A 22,879-nucleotide genomic window follows, 5' to 3' on the forward strand; every position below is an offset into this window, starting at 1 on the left:
TTCAATATCCTATGATAAACCATAATGGAAAATAATATATAGAAAAGAATGTGTGTATATATATATATATATATATATATATATACACACACACACACACACACACACACACACACATACAAATATATGTATATATAAGTAAATCATTTTGCTATACATCAGTAATTAACACAACATATAAATTAAACTCCATTTAAAAAAATAAAAAGAAACAAAAAGAAAAGTCATCCCATTCAGTCTTACGGCTTCAAGTACTATGTGAAATATTTGATGACTTCTATCACTGATGACTACTAAGTATGCATCTTCCACCTGGACCTCCTCCCCAAACTTTGATCTACTGGACATCTTGAACTTGAGCTCTTGATATCCCCCCAAGCCAACTCCTCCTGTAACCTTCCCCATCTCACTGATAGCAACTCCATTCTTCCACTGCTCAGGCAAAACTTTTGGAGTCACCCTTGATCCTCTCTTGTTCTCACTCCCTAGATTTTGTTCATCAGCAAATCCTGTTGGCTTTACCTTTAAATATATCCAAATTCGATCATGTCTCCCACTTCCACTCCCACCTCCTGGCCCAAATCAGCTTTATCTCTTAACTGAAACACTGGAAAAACCTCCACACTGGTCTTTCTGCTTCTTTCCCTGCCACTGCTCCCCACATCTCTTTCAGTGTATCCTCAGAACAGCAACCCGAGTGATTCTCAGGTTATATGAAATATGTCACATCTGACTCCTCCTGTGCTGGCTTCCCTGTTTCCCTCAAGCTACAAGCCAACAGCCTTAAAGTGGCCTTGTAGACCACAGATGACCCAAACTTCTGTCCCCTCTCTGGTCTCTTCCCTTGTTATATTATACCCTCTACTCCAGCCACTGGCCTCCTTGCAGCCCATGAAAACCATGGAATGTTCTTTCCTGAGATATCTGCATGCTCTTCCTTCACCTCTTTCCTCAGATTTCACTTTCTCTACGAGGCCTCTAAGGACACCCTCTTTTTTTTTTTTTTTGCAGTACGCGGGCCTCTCACTGTTGTGGGCTCTCCCATTGCGGAGCACAGGCTCTGGATGTGCAGGCTCAGCGGCCATGGCTCACGGGCCCAGCCGCTCCGCAGCACGTGGGATCCTCCCAGACCAGGTCACAAACCCGTGTCCTCTGCATTGGCAGGCGGACTCTCAACCACTGCGCCACCAGGGAAGCCCAATGGACACCCTCTTTACAGTTTTTCTCCTGGTACTTCTGATCCTCCTTACCTACTTTATTTTTGGCTTAGCAGTTATCTCTGTCTCTATATTTTGTAACATATATGCACACATACCACACACACATATATATCAGATATATATATATATATGTACAGTTTTCTTTCTATTTAGGAAATTTATGTAAACATTTGTATTTTTACGTATATTTTATAAATTATATATGAATGCATTTTATATATTTTACTTTTTCATATATTTTGCTATACATTTTACTTATTCCCCATGTCCATTGTCTGTTCCACCCTCCCAGAATATATAAGCACCATGAGGGCAGAAATGTCTGTTGGTTGTGTTTCCTCCTGAATTCCCAAAACAGAGAAAAGGAGCTGGCACCTGACAAGGTGCTCAAGGAATCGAATTAGTTGCTCTGTTCAAACCCCATTGACCAGAGCTCAGTCGCATGTACCCCAATCTAGCTGCAGGGGATGCTGGGAAACATAGAGGGGCAGAGAGAGAAGTACTGAACTCCAGCCATCTCTGCCATGTCCAGGATACAAGTATAAGCAGTACTAGTACAGCTTCTGTCTCTATCCTTCAGACCCATACCGCATATGGCATGTGCAATGCTATGGTGTAATGCCCTTTTTTGCGTTCTAGTCCATTCCTTCCAGTAGCAGGCACTTTTCTATCTTCTGTTTTCACTTCTCTGGGAAGTTATCTAAGGCTAGGCCTGCATTTGTCACTTTCTTTCCTCACTGTAGCAACCCACCAGCCAGAGAGGCAGAACTGGTAACCAAAGCCAGAGGAGACAGCATTTCCTTTCTCCTTCGTGTGGGAAAGTACCATTGCCTTCTTTAAATAAACGCAAATTCATTTCTTATTAGGAATATGGCAGCTCCCCAAGTCTTCCCACAAAAGAACCCTTTTTGCAATGCTCTCTGTGTTCCCTCCCACCTCAGAACTCCCTCAAGCTTGAAACTACCTTTGTCAACTTCCTGGCTTTAAAATAATTGACTTGCCTAAGGCACACTGAACTTGAAATTCACCTGTGAGGCAGAGTACAGAAATTAAGAGGCCAAAGTCACCAAAACTATAAACTGTTCCCATACAAAGTGATGAAAGGAGAAGGGAAATTTTTCATATTCTCTGAACACATTTATTAGATTCCAGTAATTCCAAATTCCAAAAGAGCAGGGGACAACTTCCTTGTTGTCACCCAAAGAGCCTAGTGCAATGCCTGGCACAGAGTAGGAGCATAATATATATTTGTTATATGATTGAAATGAACGCTGGTCTCTGTCTTTGGTTCTAGAAATGCAGGCATATTTATCTATGATTAAGCTTCACAGATAAATATTATCATTCTATTCTGCAGATAAGAAAACGGGGATTCACAGAGATAGAGTAATTGGCCCAAAGTTCAACAGATAGTAAGGGATAAGCTGGGAATGGGACCAGGTCTTTCTTACTCTGTCCATGACATCCCACTGCCTGGTAAGTTAGTGTGAGCTCGTGGCTAATGCCCAGGAGAATGGCTCTGTGCTAACGCAATCACTCAGTGTGGGTAAATCCTTAGGATGCCTTCATACAGGGTAAGGAAAGAAGGGCTTACAAATCCTCTTCCTGTTTTCTTAGAAAAAGAGAGGAATGCACCCATGTGATTTCTTCCCACACCACCATGTGAGCCTCACAGCCACAGCCCTGTATCTGCTCATTGACAGAGAGGTTAACGATGATTGTCGTAATCAATGTAGTCAGCTTTGCTCTAGCATGTAGTGCACGCCAACCATCATGATTTTCAGTCCTTTGTCTCAGTTTATCTTTCACCTTTATCCTCTGCAAAGGGTGCTACCATCATTTCTAGTTTTTAGTTGCAGTTAAGTAACTTCCTCTAGGTCACACATCAAGGTGTCCAGACAAGAACTTCAATCCACATCTGTCTGACTGTAGAGGGTGAGATGGTAACCTTGACGGTGGACACCATCTCACAGGGACATACCCATGTGCAAAGAAACAAACACACACACTCTCGTGCAGAGATACCAACCCCCAACCCTTGGGGGTTGTGTGGGCAGAGTTCTGAGGGTCCTGCAGATTAGGGAAGAAGACTCACTGGTTCTTATTCCCTGTCTCACTCCCAGGAGAGTGGCTGGCTTAGGGACATCCAGAGGTATGGCAGGGAAAGAAGAGCATCATCAAACAAAGGAGGAAGTCCTACATTGCACGTTGGCTCCCAGCCACTCCTCAACCGATCCATAATGTGCAGAGCAATCTATAAAAGCATTTCCTATTAGTGCCCCCATTTTCTCCCTCTTCCATTTGTTCCACTGCTTTTCCAGTGAAGAGAAACTGAGATTTATTGGACATCTATCTTGTGCCTGAAGCTTTACATACATGAACTCTTTGAAGAACCTTTAGGACTATGTATGATTATCCACATTTTAGAGATGGAGGAAATAACATTCCAAGAACTGACTGGACAGGAATCACTCAGCTACTTAATGGCACAGGATTGTGTGACTCTGGAGCCAGTGATCTTCCTGTCACACTTTGTAAAAGTTGCTCGCTTTCTTACAAACTAAGAATGACTAAAATAGATTGAGAACTGCTGTTTTGCTGCACTATCTTAAGCTCTCAATCTGAAGAATTGCATCCCATCTTCACAAAACCCTCTGAGGTAGTTCCTATTATTTTATAAAGGGTGATGATGAGGAGAACGTTGCTGAAGTAGCTTAGCAAACATGCAGCTGGAAAGTTGCACAGCCAGACTTCGAACCCAGGAGGCTGACTCCAGCACCCAGGCTCTCATGTGTTACCTCATGCTCCCTCCAGAATTTCATGCGTGCAGTATAACTAGCACAATAGTCTGCTGAACAAAGAAACTAGTTCAAAGGAACATTTGCCTCCTTTCTCCCTGGACATCAAAGGAGTCATTTCTCTGGAGAAAAAACAAGTATGTCATTAAAAAAATGTATGTGTGTCCATTACTGTTTTTGCATGCAGGACTGCCAAATGAAATACAACTCTGAGCAAAAGCTATGCTAAAACAATGGTCTCTTTGGAGGGTAAATAGAAGGCAGAATTGTTGTACAATGTGAAAGATTTTATTCGTTCTCACTGTTTTCCTTTGTCTTGATTATTTTGCTATGTATATATGAGTTTTTTGTTATAGCAAACCAGGAATTACTCTAGGATAGTCTGTCATCTAGATAACCTGTTGACTGTACATTTCGCTCTTTGTTCAGCTCTGTGAATGATGTCCGTTTTTTTAAATTCTGATTGATAGTAAATTGAATTGTGAAGGTTCTGTTTTTATACGTTATGACAATCTCCTTTTATTATCTAGATTTCCTAGGACCGTCCTAGAAAATAAGCAAAAGAGAAATGCCTCCAAGAACAGAATCCAAAGAGGGGTCAGCTCTGAGCTTGCCAAATAGAGGGGATGTTACCAGTAGATCTATTCAAGTAAATCTTGCCTAGAAGAGCCAAGCCAAAATCAGGACAGAGAGAGACAAAGGCAAACATCATGGAACACATAAGAACAAAATAAGGACAAAATTTAATTTTAAAAAAAGTAAAAAAAAATTAAATGTACAAGAAATCATATTTTTTTATTTAAACATTTTAATAAGAACAAAATTTGAATACCAAATATTATAAGGCAAGGACACGTACCAAAGAGATAATCAGAGAACAGACAGTAGGGCAGGCAGAAGAAGGATGGTCCAAAACAGGCTGTTGAATACGGAGGTTCCTCTGAGAACCACAGACAGGGCTGTATTCAACCTATGAAGCTGAATCTTTCAAAAAGCACCAAGGGCACATGATGGGCAGCACAGTTTGTCTTGGGTGAGGGACTGCCTGATTCTGGGAGAAATTCAGCTTATGACACTTGGGACAAAAGCCATCTTAGCAACTTCTCTTGGGAGTGACACAGCTTAGAGTGATCCTGGAGGAAAGAGATGGGGTTAGGGGGTGGGGTGGGGAAAGGAGCAGGGAGAAGAAAGTAGAGGAAGATGGGTTTGATCAGACCCTGTCTTCCTGGTATATATAAACCTGACTCCTAACCACTGGAAGGAGCTAAGCCCTCTATGGCCTTGACCTCCTAAAGAACCTAACAGTATCAGCTATGCTGAGACAAGTTTTCTCCCATAGCAGAAAAAATCACCTTTCCTACCCCTGCCATCTGAGAGTCTTCACCACACACAGCCACATATCCCTCCCCTCTTGGCCTGACAAAGGAAAGAAACTTGCACACAAGGAGGACTTGTAATCACTGGTAGATAAGAACTGGTAAATTTTTGTTAATCATGTCTCTGGCCCGAACAAGCCTCTTTACAAGTTACAATTCTTAAGTTAATAATTACTGAAAAAATACAGTGCCCTTCCCAACTCTATGATTCAATCAATGGTCATGCTGATAAGAAATATCACTAGTTTAGAAAAAAATCGTTTACATTACTGATATAAGAGAGTTTAGTAGTTACAAGCACTGGCTCTGGAAGAAAATGACCAGATAATAAACTCCCATTCAGCCATGCACATGCTATGTGACTCTGGAAAATCACTTTTCCTTTCTCAGCCCAAGATTCTACCTCTATGTAACTAGGCAATAGTATCTATATCAGAGACCTGTGTTGAAGAGTAAAATATGTAAGATATATAGGCAAAGTATTTAGCAAGTTGTCTGACATATTAAGCCTTGAATAAATGATAAGAGGTCTTCATATTATAACACCAGTTTTGAAAATATTACTAAAGACACTTTGTTATTGTTTTCCTAGTTGATGGTGATGATGATGTTGGGGTTTTTTTGGTTGTTGTTGTTATTACCTTCAGTCCATTACTGGAATAAAACTATATCCTAGGACAGGAAAAAAATGGTAAAATCATATATAGTGCTTATTGTGAGTCAGGAAGGGGTTACAGTGATGTCACAGCCCAAAGACCTGAACCCTGAAAAAAAAAAAAAAAGCATCAGTATCTTTCTCAAAAGTTGGAAGTCATTTAAATAAGACTACATCTGAATATGAATATTTGTCTCATGGAGCTATAGAGAGTTCATTTACATATCACTCTATGTAAAGCATGATAACTCAAAAAGGTATACAATATTAGCTACTTTTTTGCTGCCTTTCATTTTTAAAAGTGTCCAGTTTGTACAGTAATTGCATGGTCACATAAATTATTATCTTTTTTTTACACATAAGTTGTTTCGTGTTGGAATATGTTGTGAAATAGCTAAATGAAGCTGAAGTAAACCTTCAGCACCAAGGAAAGGCCACGATTCTATCTCAGCAACAAATCTGGTTCTGAGTTTCCTAGTGGCCAAGGCAAAAATAATACATGATCAGTTATGTGATCCTCATTTCTAGAAAGGAAAGAGATATTGAGTGTTTGATAAAAGCAATTCTGTACATGGAAACTCCTGTAGGAGGCAGAGAATAATTAAGTGGATAACAAAAAATGTGGCAGGTCTGAAGCATTATTGGTGAATTTGGGTATTCTGCTCAACTCTGCTGCTGATTTTTGGCATATATGAAAATGTTTGGTAAATTGAAGGGACAGACTATGGAAATCTGCATCTATAACATTCCCTGGGGTTCAGACATATATAAAAATATCAGGGAAGTTGTTCCATGGCCTTATAAAAGTCAATATGCAACACTGTGAGTAAAATAAAGAAAAATAAGAAAAAATGGAATGGTAAATTTAACTCAGAAAGGAAAAATAAATAAGTAAGTAGCCTTCATTTAGAGATAACCATGGATTTCTCAGGGCCACATGTTGGCTATCTATTCCTAAATCTGAATCTACACAGGTTTCTGTAATGTGATACCTCGATACTTGTAAGAGAGATGTTGTAGGTAAAATCTAAAAAACCCAACTTATACATCTATCCATGGAATACAATTCAGCAACTTAAACAAATGAACTAGATTTAAGTGGACCAACACAGACCTTTAAAAAAATCATCATGTTGAATGAAATCTAAGCTAATTACAGAAAGCTGAATATTGTATGATAATATTTGTAAAAATATTTTAAACTTTAGCATATGGTTTATGTATTCAAGGTACAAATATTTTGTTGGTAAGTTATACTCCAAATTCATCCTAATAGCTGTCTCTTGGGAAGGAGTGGGTGATCTGGAATGGGACTAAGCAGTGGGCTTCAACTTGACAGTAATATTATTGTATTAATGACAATTTGTGAAACAAATATTATAAAATGTTAATACTTGTTAATTGCAAACAGTAGGTATACAGATGGTTGTTAAATTGTTCTCTTTTTGCTTCTGTATCTTTCAATTTTCACTTTTTCAAAGAATAAAAGCATACCTGTTTGACAAGTAAGTTCCTATTGAGAGCCAAGAACAGCTGCTCTGGTACCCTTGTTACACCATAAACCCCAGATCATGGAGGCCTTCCTACACCTGTCATGGGCTACACAGACTTGGCATCCTCAGGTCTGAAGCAGTCCCAGAGGGGACCTCGGTGCCTGGAAGAGTGAGGGGAACACCATGGAAATGAGGGTTTTCTGAGCCTTCGTTTGACTCTCCACTGAAGAGCCCAGAAATAATTCAGGACAGTTTGAAGCAGTCTGGGTTCCTGTGGTCACTGCTCAAGATCAAGAACTTTTCTGGAAGTTTCCCTTTGTGGAATCTATAGGATAACAGGTAAGGATTGGTCCAACCCATGGGTTGGACACTTGGCAAGTACTTTAGTAAACTCTTTGAAGTAGTAATTGTTAATGACACCCAGATTTCCCTCATTCTGAACCCAAACTACTTGTTAGGGAAGATATATGTATTGAGAAACTAAAATCACTAGTGTGTCATTCACTTTTTTGAGGAAAACGGGGTTGTGGGATGGGGATTCCCATTTTGAACATGTAGGTGTGCATCTGCCAATAATACGGGTGCCTATAATACAGGAACATGGCATCTTTTCCCTGGAAAGTACCACTGTCCCCATGCTCATGCTTCCTAACCTGTGTAACTCATAGTCTTTCTTCAAAGCTTATGGGATCACCTCCAGGAAGTCTCACCCTCTCCTACCCAGTCCCCAGGTTTGGTTGGAGGATTCATCAAAACACCTTGAGAATATCTCCTTCTTAAGATTTCTCAGATGACCCTTTTTATTATATTGGCAATGAATATGTGAAGATGAAGAAGTTTTAACTTTCTGAATACTAATGGATTTTTCCCCAAAGTTATTTTAGAGTCATATATACACAGCTTGATTTTATTGCATTATTTTCTAACTTTATATAGAATTAAAGGAAACTGCATCCCATAATCTCTTGAGTAGATGTGGCTACAGAAAGCCTGTCCTGCTGACACTCTTGCCTAAGGGAACAACCCATGGCCTCTGTTGTCCAGTGGCTGTGACTAATGCACCAAGGGTGAGCACTTGGCAAAAAATCAGCCTATTCTCAGGTTGACCTCTGGTTTATGACCAGAACTGACACTAAAGAATAACATTTCTTTATGGTTGAATATATACCATGTACTATACTAAGCATTTACCATACATTATTGGATTTAGTCCTCACAACAATCCAATGGATGTAAGAACAATAATTTTCTCCATATGACTATAGGAAAATTGAGATTCTGAAAGTTTAACAACTTGCATAAGGTCACAGAGTTAATAAAAGTTGGAGCTAGGGCTTCCCTGGTGGCGCAGTGGATGGGGGTCCACCTGCCAACGCGGGGGTCATGTGTTCGTGTCCCGGTCTGGGAGGATCCCACATGCCGCGGAGCGGCTGGGCCTGTGAGCCATGGCCGCTGAGCCTGCGCGTCTGGAGCCTGTGCTCTGCAATGGGAGAGGCCACAACAGTGAGAGGCCCGCGTACCACAAAGATAAAAAAAAAAAGAAAAAGTTGGAGCTAGATTTTTTCTCTGGTCTGTGGGACTCCAAAGTTAAATTTGTATGGTCTGGTGTGAAAAAGATGTCTTGACATCAAATTCTTCTCTTACAAATGTGGAACTGAGCAACATGGTGAGACCATAGCTATTATGATGGAGTCAGAATCTGAGAGGATGCCTTGAGGCAAATCCATGTCCAACAAGGTCATGGAAAATCAGAAGCAAGTAGTAAATATGAGCAAGCAAAGAAAAGTTAATACTAAAGAGGTAAGAACTGAGAAGATGTGCAGCAAGGGGAGCCAAGCTGGTAACAAATTAACGTTAAGGAGATGCATGAGTTTCTCCTTTTAAGGATCCTGGGGCCATTTTGGATGAGAATGTCTCCTGCCTGACTTCATCTAAAATTTCTGTGGTTCTTACTATCCACATATATGTATCATTCTGAAGAAAAGCACCTTCAAATAGAACCAAAACAGCATAGAGCAAACTCATATCATTGCCTCTAATGCCTTCATGTCCATGAGGCAGTGTTCACTACCACCAAGTTACAATCAATGAAATGAGGCTCAAAAAGATCATCACTTGTCCAAGGTCATAATTCAAATCTAAGCATGACTGACTTTCAAACCTGTTTTGGTGGCTCCCAAAATGCCTTCTAAGGATGATCTAAAGAATAGGATGTTGGGGAATCCCTGGTTGAGATAAATGCTGTGAGAGGAAAGACCAGGACATTTTTGCCCTGTCCTCATAAAGCATGCTGGAAACTAATTATGATAGACTCTGGGTTACTATGTTCAATGGGAATTGGGTTCATTCAAGAGTGAGTAGGGCATGTGTATGCAGGTGGTTCATGCATGTTTAAGCACACTATCATGTGTGTCTCTACAGAAACACAAATACATGGATGAGCCTGGATGTTTCTGTGGGTGAATTGTGTAGAAATATATGTGTGCACAGATATGAGAAGTGTGAGGTGGTTTTTTGTTTTTTCATTTTATCTATCTATAGAAGAAACTTTGTGATTAACACAATCAAAATTTATTGAAAATGTCAAAATTTTCTGTCAGTTAGAGATCTGGTCTAAACCCATCTCCCTGAGGTTTTGTAGAATACATCAACTGTGCATTTGCTGAGATCTCAGCCTAGATTAGATGCAGGAATTGTTTATTTCACTGACCTTGAGCATTCTAGGGCTTTTTATCTTCTTGCTGAGATGTTCAACTGCAAAGAATTAGAACAATTTCCAGGGACCTTTTATGAACATCTAACAAAATGAAATATAGTAGCATCACCATCAGGATTTTGTGTCTGACAAAGTACTTTCAACTTCTACAATATTATTTGACCCACATAACAAATCTATGAAGGAGACATTTTAAAGTTGAAGAAACTGAGACTTAGGAACATTAAGCTTTGCAGCCAATGGGAAATCTTGAAAGATATGGGGTAGAAATAGAACTTTAAATCAGACCTTCTTTCTCGCAGGCCAACATTCTTAAAAATGGGCTCCCAAAATGTTCCCATATTTTACTTATTCCCTTTCCAGTAAAGAAAACTCTCTTCATTATTTTAAATTAGTTTCTGCACAAGACTTTTCTGTGTCTTTTGGTGATGTACAACTTTCTGTCTTTTATGTGAGAAAGTTTCTCTTGTCTCTTTATTTTGTCATTGTGGCCTAAAGACATGCCTTCAGCCTGCATATAAACTGAAGGCTCCCTGAGAGCTTTGCTTGGTTTCTGTATGCAGAGCAGTCCCTCTCAAACTTGAGCAATGTATACATTCCATGTGCAAGGAAAACATTTTCATGGACTCCCCTAGTGCTGTCTGCATAATTTTATTACAATATAACTTATATAGACATACATATAAACTCATTATAATCACCTTGTGCTTATAGCTCTTACCCTGGTAAAGAACCTGAAAATATTCACCAAGTTATCACAAACAAAACTGTAGAACCATTATATTCCAAGGAATCAACATCAGATTTACATGTCAGTTGATATAATTTTGCTGAAACCAAAAGTGCTGTTTGAAATGTGAATATTGTAATGGCTGTTTGGGCAAAGTCTGTGTGCATGTGTGTGTTCTATTTTTATCAATTTTGTGTAATTTAATAATTCAGTCCTTCCAATATATGTCTCTATTCAATTTATTATTATGACTTGTGATGTCATTTAGCTTCTATTTGAAATACATGCATCATTTTCATGTTAAATTCTACTTTGCTTCTTTTTCCACAATGAAGGTAATGCTAACTGATGACAATACAATAAAAAATAAATAAACATGAGAAAAAGGTTTTTGCCTAGAGTATGTAATTATGAGGTGGTCCTCCAAGCAATCTAAAATAGACTAAAATTAATTTTGAAAAGTATCTTCAAACTGATCACAAAAATATTTTTTAACACTGATAAGGATCTTTAGAGAGAGCTCAAGAGCAATAGTTGGAGAAAAACAGCTCAAGCAAAATGAATATTGAAGAGTGTGGATTCCTACAGCCTAAGACAAGTTAGCCAAATGAGATAGAGACTGCAGAAGGTACTTTCCAATAAATTATCATTTGTGATGTCCAAACAGTCTTGTGACATTGCTGTTTTATCACCATTTGTCTATCAGTTCCTGTGAAGTATGATAATGTGTCTAACAGAAGAAGCCAACAGATATCAGATCCAGGACTAGAGCCTATTTTTCTGGCTCTCAGAGCATAGTGCAGAGTAAAAGAGCATCAGAGGTCAGGAGTAGCAGCTTAACAGACATGGAGTGCGAACTAGCAGAGAAGGATTTCCTGTAACTCTTAGACCCCAAGTAAGTCTAGAGACCATAGACTTATAAGGACTCCTTCAAAAAGAGTTAGTGCTTCACCCTCCCAAGGCCCCATCATCCTCAAAGGCCAGTGAGGTCAGGGAAGGAGCTTCATAGTAGGCAGTTAAACCATTTGTGCTATAGACTCAGAGGAAGGACAGAATGGTAAAGCAGGAAGATCCAGAGGAATAAATACAACCTGGATGGGACTCCTGGAAGTAGGGGGTGGAAAGTAGGCAACTCAGATTCATCTTGAGAAGAATATAAGCTTGAAAGTGCTTGACTTGAGTCCTATTCTCAATCTGCCCAGCTCTCCAGAGTAGAAATCCAGAAGAAGGGGGGTCAACTTCCAGAATGGTAGGGGAAGGGCCTCTGAAAGTCCACTCCTCTACAAAGTAATGAGAACACTGGCAAAATTGTCAAAAGCTACTTTTTCAGAACTTGGGCTTTTAACCATCAAAGGAGTGTTTATTCAGGAAAAATGGTTGAATCAAATAAGAACACAGAGCCTCTGGCATTTTAAATCACCCTAACACCATCGCCTTCTTCCTGCTCTTGAAAGCCAACAGCCTTGCAACTATGCTAGCTAGCTATGCCAGCAACTTGTAAGTCACAGGAGCAGGAAAAACAGGTTTGGACAATCCTAAAAACCCTTTCCTGGATAATTGCATTATTTGATCTGTCTGAAAACTCACTGAAAATCTCCATTCTCAGAACTCATCGTTTATTGACCTGACTCAAAGCCACAATCATTTGACATCACAGCTGTCCCGGTGGCATTACCAGTTGGTGTTAATAAGAGTTGGTGTTCAAAATATGTAAAACTCAGTCGTCTAAGACAGCGCACATTTATTATCTTAAGGTTTGAGATGTTGACACTCTGACAACAGTCTCCCTATGTTAAAATCAAGGTGTCAGTGGGGATGTATTCCTTCTGGAGGCTCTAAAGGAGAATCCATTTCCTTTTCTCATGCTTCTAGATGTGGCCTCCATTGCTTGGATAGTGGCCTCTTTCCTCCATCTTTAAATGCAGCAAACCTGCATCACTTTGACCATTCTTTCATAGTCACATCTCCCTCAGAAACTCTGACTCTGTCTCCCGCTTCCACTTTTAAGGATCCTTGCAATGACATTGCTCCCTCTCTATTAATCAGGATAATCTCTTTATGTTAAACTCAGCAGATTAGCAGCCTTAATTCCATCCGCAAACTTAAATCCCCTTTTCCATGGAACATGACATTCACAAGTTCCAAGAATTAGAATATGTACGTTTTGTAGGGCAATTTTTCTTACTATCACACCTTATGACCCAGCAGTTCCACTCCTATGTATATCCAGGATAATTGAAAGTATATGTCTGTAAAAAGCATGTGTACAGAAATGTTCGTAGCAGGATTATGTATAATAGCCAAACAGTAGAAATTCCTCAAATGTCCATTAACTGATGTATGATATATCCATACAGTAGTATATTATTTGGGCATAAAATACATGGTACAGCCTGGATGAACCTTGAAAACATTTTTCTAATTTTAAAAAGCCAGATGCAAAAGACCACTTATTGTATAACTCCATTTATATAAAATGTCCAGAAGAAGAAAATTGATAGAGATGGAAATTAGCTTGGTTGTTGCCAGGGAATGAAGAGAGGGAGGAATAGAGAGTGACTGTTAGGGGGTATGGAGTTTCCTTGGGGAGATAATGAAAATATTATGGAATTAGTGGTGATCAATGCACAGCTTTGTGAATATATTAAAAATCATTCATTGTACACTATAAAAAAGTAAACTTTGGTATATGGTTTCTATCTTAACAAAGATGTAACAAAAAATAAGATTTAAGAAGTACAGATACAGACTTGGAACCAAAGCCTAAGTCATCCATATAGAAAGCGACTTTCTGTGTGGGTTTCAGAAGGGAGTTTTGTCAGAGCATTTCTCCCTCAGGAGACAGAGAAACTCAATATGGAACGGTCATATAGACTCTCCCTCATCTCATCTTTCTACCTTTTTCTCCATTAAACCTTATTTTGCAGGAAGAGAGGTCAGGCAGTCTGCCCATAGCCACACAACTCACCAGCAGTGTCTGGGATTTGAAACCAGACTTGTCTGGCTCCAAAGCCTATGCTGTTTCCACTAAAGGAAGCAGCTTTCAAGCTGTGCAATCATCACCTCGTACCAGGAACCCAAACTGAAATAACAACAACAGCAATAAGATAACAGTTTTGCCACTAAAAGAGCTCTTCTCCCAGCCACATGTCATTGGGGATATGACCATAATACACATTAATGATAATGAAAGTTAACCATATGCAACGTCATTCAGAGTGTAACCTAAAGTCTTTTATTTGGTTCATGTTTCCATGATTATTATTCCAATTGAAGAGGGTTTCTGAGGGCTCTCGAAGACCAAATCAGCACTATACAGTGCTCTTAATAACTTTTTCAGTATGTCCCTTTATTGTCAATTAATATTTATAAGTGTCTAGAAGGTTCACATTCTAGTATTCGAGAAATGCTTTATGAAGTAACTTGTGTAGAAAGCACTAAATGTGTGTGCATGCATGCAGCTCTTACATCTGAGGTTAATTTCTGAATTTATTTGATTCACTATTCATTAACCCATTGGCAGAATGTTATATAGATGTGTGATCTGGGTCCTCCAACCCAAGAGTGAGATATTAGTATTCATTTATTATGTGAGTAGGTCACCTAGGTGGAATGACTGTCTCATTAGGCTTCAGGAACGACAGGCAATAGTGAATAAAACACAGTCTTTGAGAGAATCCAAAAAGGATAGTCTTTCCCACCAGAAGTAGAAGTGATGTGCCTATTTTGGGAAAACAGATGTTATTAATACTTCTGGCTTTCCTTCAAAGCTTTTGGGACATGGACATTCTAAAATGACTTCTACTTCAAAAGTTATCTTCCCCAGTGTGATAAATCGTTAACAGTGCCCTGAGCTGAGTATTCTCAACAACCTGGGCCAAGTGAATCAGTCATCTTAATCCAATAGATTTTAGACTTCAAATGGATGTCTGAGATGATCTGTTCATAAAACATTAGGGATCATGGTGGTCATCTAAAGTCCAACATCCTGATTAAATAGTTGAGGTCCAGAAAGTTTTACGCACATGTCTGAGACCCCATATCTATTTAAGGGAAGATCCAGTTTAGAATCTGCCTATAAACTTATTTCCCAAACATCACTGAGCATCAGCTGTATGCTAGAAGCTGAGGATATTGGCTGGTTTCCAGGACCTTACAGTGAACTGGGGAGACAGCAGGTGAATCAGTATTCATGGTGCAACACTACACAAGCTCTAAATTGGACTGCCTGGATTCAAATCTCAGAAAGTCCACTTGTTAGACATGGTACCTGAGTAACACCATCTGAAAAATGGGGATGAGTACTGCATCTACATTTTAAAATTGTTGTATGAATTGATTGATATAATATATGTGAAATTCTTAGAGTAGTGCCCAGTATACTATAAGCAATTGATATATCTTACTTATCAACATCAAAATTGCCATCATCATCATTATACATACCATGATAAAGTTAAATACAAGGTTTTAAATCAATATTCAGATAAGGGGGTCATAATCCAGCCTGTAAAGCAGAGCTATAGTTGGAAGAAAAGAACAAGGAAGATGTGTCATGCTGAATAATGTCCCCCCAAATATATCAGGTCCTAATCACTGGAACCTGTAAATGTTACTTTATTTGGATAAAGGGCCTTTGAAGATGTAATTAAGTTAGGATTTTTAGATGGAGAGATTATTCTCTATTATCCAGGTATGCCCTAAATATAAGCACAAGTATCCTTATAAGAGAGAGGTGGAGGGGGAGATTTGACACAAAGATACACAGAAGAAAAGGCAATGTGAAGATGGGACAGAGAAGGACAGTTGAAGATGCTGGACTTGAAGATTGAAGCCATGTGATCACAAGCCAAGGGATGCTGACAGCCACCAGAAGCTGAAAGAGACAAGGAACAGATTCTTCTCTAGAGCTCCCAGGGGAGAATGAGGCTTTGTTAACACCTGGACTTGGGCTCAGTGATACTGATTTAAGATGTCAGGCCTCCAGAACCATAAATGCGTTGCTATAAGCCCTCAAGTTTGTGGTATTTGCTACAACAGTCACAGGAAACTAATATAGAAGGCTTCCTGGAATCGGAGATTTTTGAGATGTATACCACAGGATGAGTAAAAATTAGCTGAGCAAATTAGAGAGGAGAGGTTTAGTACATAAAAGGAAAATTTCTAAAGAGGCTCTGAGCTCATAATTCTGTAAAGCTGGAATGAAGATTATCACTAGAAGAGTTGCTGAAGATGAGGCTAGAGAAGAGGTAGAAGAAAGATTATCAAGCTCTTTGAGGGCTTATTTTGAGGTTTTTATTTTTTCAATGTTTTACATTTAATTTTCATTTTCTATTGGGATGTAGTTGATTTACAATGTTGTATTAATTTCAGGTGTAGAGCAAAGTAATTCAGTTATACATATACATATATGTATATAGGTTATTACAGAATACTGAGTTTGAAGTTTATTCTAAACATATGGTGCTCAAGCATGCTCATTTAACAAAGGATGAGGAATTCACAAGCCCAAACCTTTCTGAAGAATTAAGAAGAGCCCAGTGTTTCTCCTTGAAAAGGGAACAAATAACCCCTGACATTATAATGGAACTTGGGGAAAGAGGGGAAACCTACTGCATATAAATATCTGCCTCATCCAAATGGGTATCACTGGGATGTTTCTCAGGAAATGGTACTGTTTGACTCTCAGCAATAACAACAGCTATGGAAATAATGCATTGTCCTAGAAAGAGCTGGTTTCAGAGCCAAGTTTGAGAACAACATCTTTCTTGATGCCAAGTTAAAAAGAAACAGCTTTTGGTGCCCAGGTAAAAGAGAAGGAAGCCCATCAGGCAAGCACAACCAAACCTCTGATTAATTAGGAGAAATGGAGTTGATATTTCCTCAAAAGGTCTATTTTAAACTTAAATAGAAATAAAATATGTGCTCTTTCTGGGTTCTTTTTATTTTATTTTTTAAAATTTCAGTTTGATTAAGAAAATAGTATTTATAGCATTAGAAAAAGCCCATGAGATATATTTTATGCTGTTTATGTTTTTACTCTGCTATACTGTAATATTGGAACCCTCCATGCATGCATTTTTTGTTTAAATCCACTTGGAAACAGCATTGATTTTTTAGAGGTTGTATTTCTTTTAATTTGATAGGAACCAAGTTTGTTCTTACAATGACCTTTATTGGACTTGAGGATGTATTGTCAAAAGCAGGGGTAGATACATACATTTTCAATAAAAATCATGTGATGAAAAATCAATGGGCATTCATTTGTCATGTTGCTTTTTCCAATAGCTAGTTTGACTCAGGAGAATCTATGTGCTGGCCACGACTCTGCTGGAAGTGAAGCAAGGAAAGATCACCTGATGTATGCCAAGCCCTGCATGAGTGTTTCATACACATTACCTCAAATTCTCCCAGCATTCTTATACTATGCTCATTTTATTATTTCATATTATAGGAATCCTAAGCTTAAAGAAAATTGCCAATGTTCACACAGGTATTAATAGAGCTAGAATTCAAATTCAGGTATTATATTTAGACTCTTACTAGTTGAAAGGGAGTTATGGTCCTCAGTTGCTTATGTTGGGAGTTAATGAAAAGGACATATAGAAATCCAAAAAAGTGCCAGGAAAGAGTCCCTTGAAGTCCTATCACTTCTAAGAGTACAATACACTCCTGAGGTCATGGCAAAAGAGATCAGTGGTTCATCATCTTTTAGAACGTAGGAGCAACACCAAGGTTTAACATTACTCATTAAGATTTGTTAGAAAATATTTAGATACACAAAAGTAGAGTGAATTGTCTGATAAATCTACATATCTATTACCCAGATTCAATAGTTGTCAATTATTGTCCATAACTGATTAACCTCTTCTTTTAAAAGATGTGTTGCTGTAGTAGAGGAAAACAAATCAAGACTCCATTTCATTCCTACAGTTTTAGTATATATTGCTAGCAAACATGAACAAAATTTTACAAACTCTAATGCCATTATAAGACCTAATGAAATTATTACTAGTTCCTTATTATGATCAAATACCCAGGGCATAATCAAATTTCTCTTTGTCTCCATAATGTCTTTTTACACTTTTTTTGGTAAAGCATATCCAAAAAGTACATCCACAAAACCAAAAATCAATATAGATTTGTTACATTTATCTGTTAAGTCCCTCCTTTCTTTCCCTTTCTTATAGATTTGTGAAAAACAGGTCAATTGTCTCTTAGAATATTTATATTCTGAATAATAAAACTACACTTTACATGGGTTTGTTCTAATGTATACATTTTTTCCAACCTAGGTAACACCTCTTTTAACTCAAGAAAATCCTTGTTTGGGCAATATGATTATCACATATTCTTTACTCATCTCTTTGCTTATTGTGATATTCAACTGGTATTTTTAGCTTCCTTTTTTCTTATAAGTTAGTTGTGCCAAGTTCGGTGTTGCTAAACTGGACCAGTGGGTTCAAGTGTTAATTCCCAATTCCTTCATTGTGAAGTTCCCTCAACAACCTTTCATCCAATGGTTTCATTCTGAATCAATTATTTTAGCAGAGTTTTCCAATAGTGATTTTCTAATTTTATTATTTCCTCTACATATTATTTTTTTAAAAAAATTTATTGGGGTATAGTTGTTTTACAATGTTGTGTTAGTTTCTACTGTACAGCGAAGTGGGGTTCCCCATGCTATACAGCAGGTTCTCATTAGTTATCTATTTTATACATATTAGTGTATATATGTCAATCCCAATCTTCCAATTCATCCCAACCTTCCTTTCCCCCCTTGGTGTCCATACGTTTGTTCTCTACATCTGTGTCTCTATTTCTGCCTTGCAAACTGGTTCATCTGTACCATTTTTCTAGATTCCACATATATGCATTAACATATGATATTTGTCATTCTGACTTACTTCACTCTGTATGACAGTCTCTGGTCCATCCACATCTCTACAAATGACCTAATTTCAGTCCTTTTTATGGCTGAGTAATATTCCACTGTATATATGTACCACATCTTCTTTATCTATTTGTCTGCTGATGTACATTTAGGTTGCTTCCATGACCTGGCTATTGTGAATAGTGCTGCAATGAACATTGGGGTGCATGTGTCTTTTTGAATTATGGTTTTCTCTGGGTATATGCCCAGTAGTGGGATTTTAGCTTGAGTTCATCTCTGAAGAACTTTTCATTGCCATGTAGGGCTATTTGATTACACTTAAACAAATAATCTTGTATATACATGAATTCATATATTTTTCTGATGTATCTCTGGTGGGTTGTGATGTCACCTTTATCATAACCAAATTTCCATATTACATATTATTTTGTTTAGCAGTAAAAAGAGTGCTTGTGAGAAGGTACTCTTTATATTCTCTGAGAAGTCTATATTATTCATTTATTCACTCATTCCCTTTAATCTGAAAATCTCTAATGTGTATGTGTGCTTATTAAGCTTGGCACCATTTTAGCTGCTGTAGAGATATCAACAAACAAAAATGACAAAAAGCCCTAATTTCAAGAAATTTATATTCTAGACTGGAAAGGTAGACATAAATAAAATCATAAATGATCCGTATATTGTACTTGCAGATGATAATAGCTATGGACAAAAATTTTTCAAAAAAGGAAAGAAACGTGCTGGGAATGTGATTTTACATACAGTGTTCATGGAGGTCCTCAACCTCAGAAGGTGACATTTAAGAAAGTATTTAAAGGAAGTAAGGAATCAGTCAATCCTCTGGTCAGAGAAAACAAAAATTACTAAGGCCCAGAGACCGAAACATGCTTGTCATGTTCAAGGAGAAGAGGAAAGCCAGTGTGGCTGAAGTGGAGTAACTAAGGTGAGGGTAAGTGTGGTGAGGTTAGAGCCTTAACATTGGCCCGATTGTGAAGGGCCTAAGAGGCCACTTTAAGGGAGTTTTTTTAAAACAGAAATGTGACATGATCAGACTTATTTTGTAACAAGATCACTCTGGCTCTTAAGTTGGAAATAAATGGTAGGAGGGTGAAGATGGAAGCAGAAAGATCGTTAAGAGGCTATTACAATAGACAAAGCAAGAGCTAATGGTGGTCCAGGCCTAGTTAATATGGTAAAAGTGGTGAGAAGGAGTCAAATTCTGGATATACTATCTGAAAGGCACGACTTAGGATTTCCTGATGAACTGAGTAGAATATGTGACATGAAAGAAACAGAGGAGACAAGTAGGACACAGAGTGTTTTGTTTGTTTCTTTGTTTGTTTGGTTTGGGGCCTGAGCACCTGGAAAGATTGAGTTTCCATTATCTGAGCAGAATATCTAGAGTACCAGTGGGGTTGGAGGAGATCAGGAGTTCAGATTTAGATGTGTTAGGTTTGAGATATCCATTTTATCCATGTGAAGATGGCCAGTAGGTAGTTGGACATACAAACTTAAAGTTCAAGGAAAAGGTCTGGACTAGAGATGTAAGGTTGAGAGTCTTCAACACACAGGTGGGACTTGCTACCTGTGTTCAGACTGGCTGAAATCAACAAGTGAGTGTAGATAGGAAAGAGATGAGAACCAGTGGCTGAGCCCTGGGTTGTTCCAATGTCAGGAATAGAGAAAGAACCAACAAGGAAAACTGAGGAGGAGAGAACTGTGAGGTAGGGAGACACATCAAAGAAGTGTAATATCTTGGAGTCTAACTGAAGAAAATATTTCAAGGAGAGAGTGATTAACTCTACCAAATGCTGCTGTTAAGTCAAATGAGGATGGACAATAGGATTGACTGAGCATCACAGTAGTCATTGGTGACCTTATAAAGGAGTTTTGGTGGAGTGTAAGAATGAACATCTGATTAGAGCTCATTAAAAAATTAACAGGAGGGGAGGGATTGGAAACAGTAAGTACATATATCATTTTTGAGAAATTGCCCTATGAAGAAGAAGCGAGGATGGTAATAGCTGAAGGAAGAAACAAAGTCAATAGGGACATTTTTTTAAAGATTTTATCTTGATGATAATGTTCCAGAATAGAAGAAGAAATTGATGCAGAAGAAAAAAGGGTAATATCCTTGGACAGGCACAAAGAGATGGGATCTACTACACAAGGGGAAGTGTTAGCCACAGAGAGAAACATGGGCAATTCATCTCTACAAATTAGTAGGAGTAAAAATAGAGTTTATGAGTAGGGATGATGGTAGCTGTATATAAAAGTTGAGGCAGTTTGTTCAGATCTTCTGAGTGCTTCTATTTTCTCAGTAAAGTTAGAAATGTGATTATCAGCTAAATGTGAGGAAGAGGATAGAGATGTTGGAGGTATGAGGAGAGAGAAATTGGTATGAACAAATGCCAATTGTATACTTCACTGCTCTTCACATTATTATGCTCCAATAAACAGTATCCAATATGAAGTGTCTCTGTTGGGAAGTCTATTGCATAGTGAACTCATGTCATAACTATTGATAATATCAAGCATATTCATGGTCACTGGAGGCCTGAAAACTGTTCCACACCATAATCAGTTGTAACCAGAGTGGTGGAATTAAATAGCACAAAGTTTGGCAATAGCAGACAAAAATAATAATCTGTGGCCAAAGCGTCAGAGGATGCTATAATCAGGACCAAAGCCATGGACCATCCACTTCTAACAGAACCTGTACTCTTTCTCCTCCACTACACTGCCTCTCTCTTGTCAGTGTCTTTCTTATAGCTTCTGTTTCAAGACTTTTCATTGTAATGGAATGCAATTTGTGTAGTTCCAAATGATGTATTCAGCTTCAACGAAAATTAGTCATTGATCCATGGCCTCTTGTCTGAGGTGTCAGAGAGACATGGTATCTGGACAGCTGGTTAAGTCCTGCTGACCTCTGAGTTCATGTCTACTGGCTAATTAGGATAAATGCTTATTGTACTATGAATCTCAGGTGGAGCCCATGTCCAGTTCAAGTGGTTCTCACTTAGCCTTCAGGTTGGAAGGTGGATTCCCAGGGTTTAGAGTGTGAACTCTCATAGATCCCAGATTATCCACTTTCCTTTTGTTCCATTTATTTTTGTCAAAGGGGAAAAGCAAACCTCACATTCTCAGTAATATATGACCCTAGTCATGGAAATGCCATCAATAATAGTTTCAAGAAAGTGCATTTTGCCTGTTAATCTTCCAGGCAAAAAATAAAAACTTCCAAAGATATTTTCAGAGATAATACAACATACTGGGAATTTCAGAAGGAAACTGTATAAAGGATGGAATGGGGACCAGGGAGATGTGGTGGCCTAGTGCAAAGAGGATAAGAGCTGGAAGAAGTGAGATGTGATTTCATGGAATGAGTATGTGACCTTAGGCTGTAGAGCTTTAGTCTTCTCATCCGCAAGTAAGGGTAATTAACATAAACACCTCCATGGGGACTTGTAAGGATCTGTTGAGATAATGCATTCAATGAAATCTTTGAAATTATATAGCTTTCTATAAATGTTTGTTCTACAGCCCCTATCTAAATTATAATCCTTTGTCTGTGAAATCTCTTAGGAAGAAAGGAAGTATGGCAGAGAGAGAGAGGGAGAGAGGAAGAAAACTGATAAATGTGTGTTGTTACAAATGACTAGATTTATGAAAATTTGTTACAGCAGCAACAGGAAACTTATGCAACAACCAAAGAAATCAAGACTATCAATCTATCCCAGGATTTCTGCAATGTCACACCTGGAGAAACAAATACATCCCATGCTTAGACTGACCAAAAAACATGGCAAGATATCCCTTTGAGTAAAAGTCATACTTTGTCACAGAAAAACAAATTGTATTCAAATAAACTGACTGAGTCATGAGCTTGACAGAACGCAAAAAAATCTGGGGAAGAGATGCCAAACCAGGGTGATATGGGGGCACAGGAGAGAAAGGGCAGGGCTGCCCTGCCCACTAACCATGTGGTAAAGCCACC

The sequence above is a fragment of the Mesoplodon bidens genome, assembly GCF_964165515.1.
Source record: "Mesoplodon bidens genome assembly, chromosome: 1".
NCBI lineage: Eukaryota > Metazoa > Chordata > Mammalia > Artiodactyla > Ziphiidae > Mesoplodon > Mesoplodon bidens.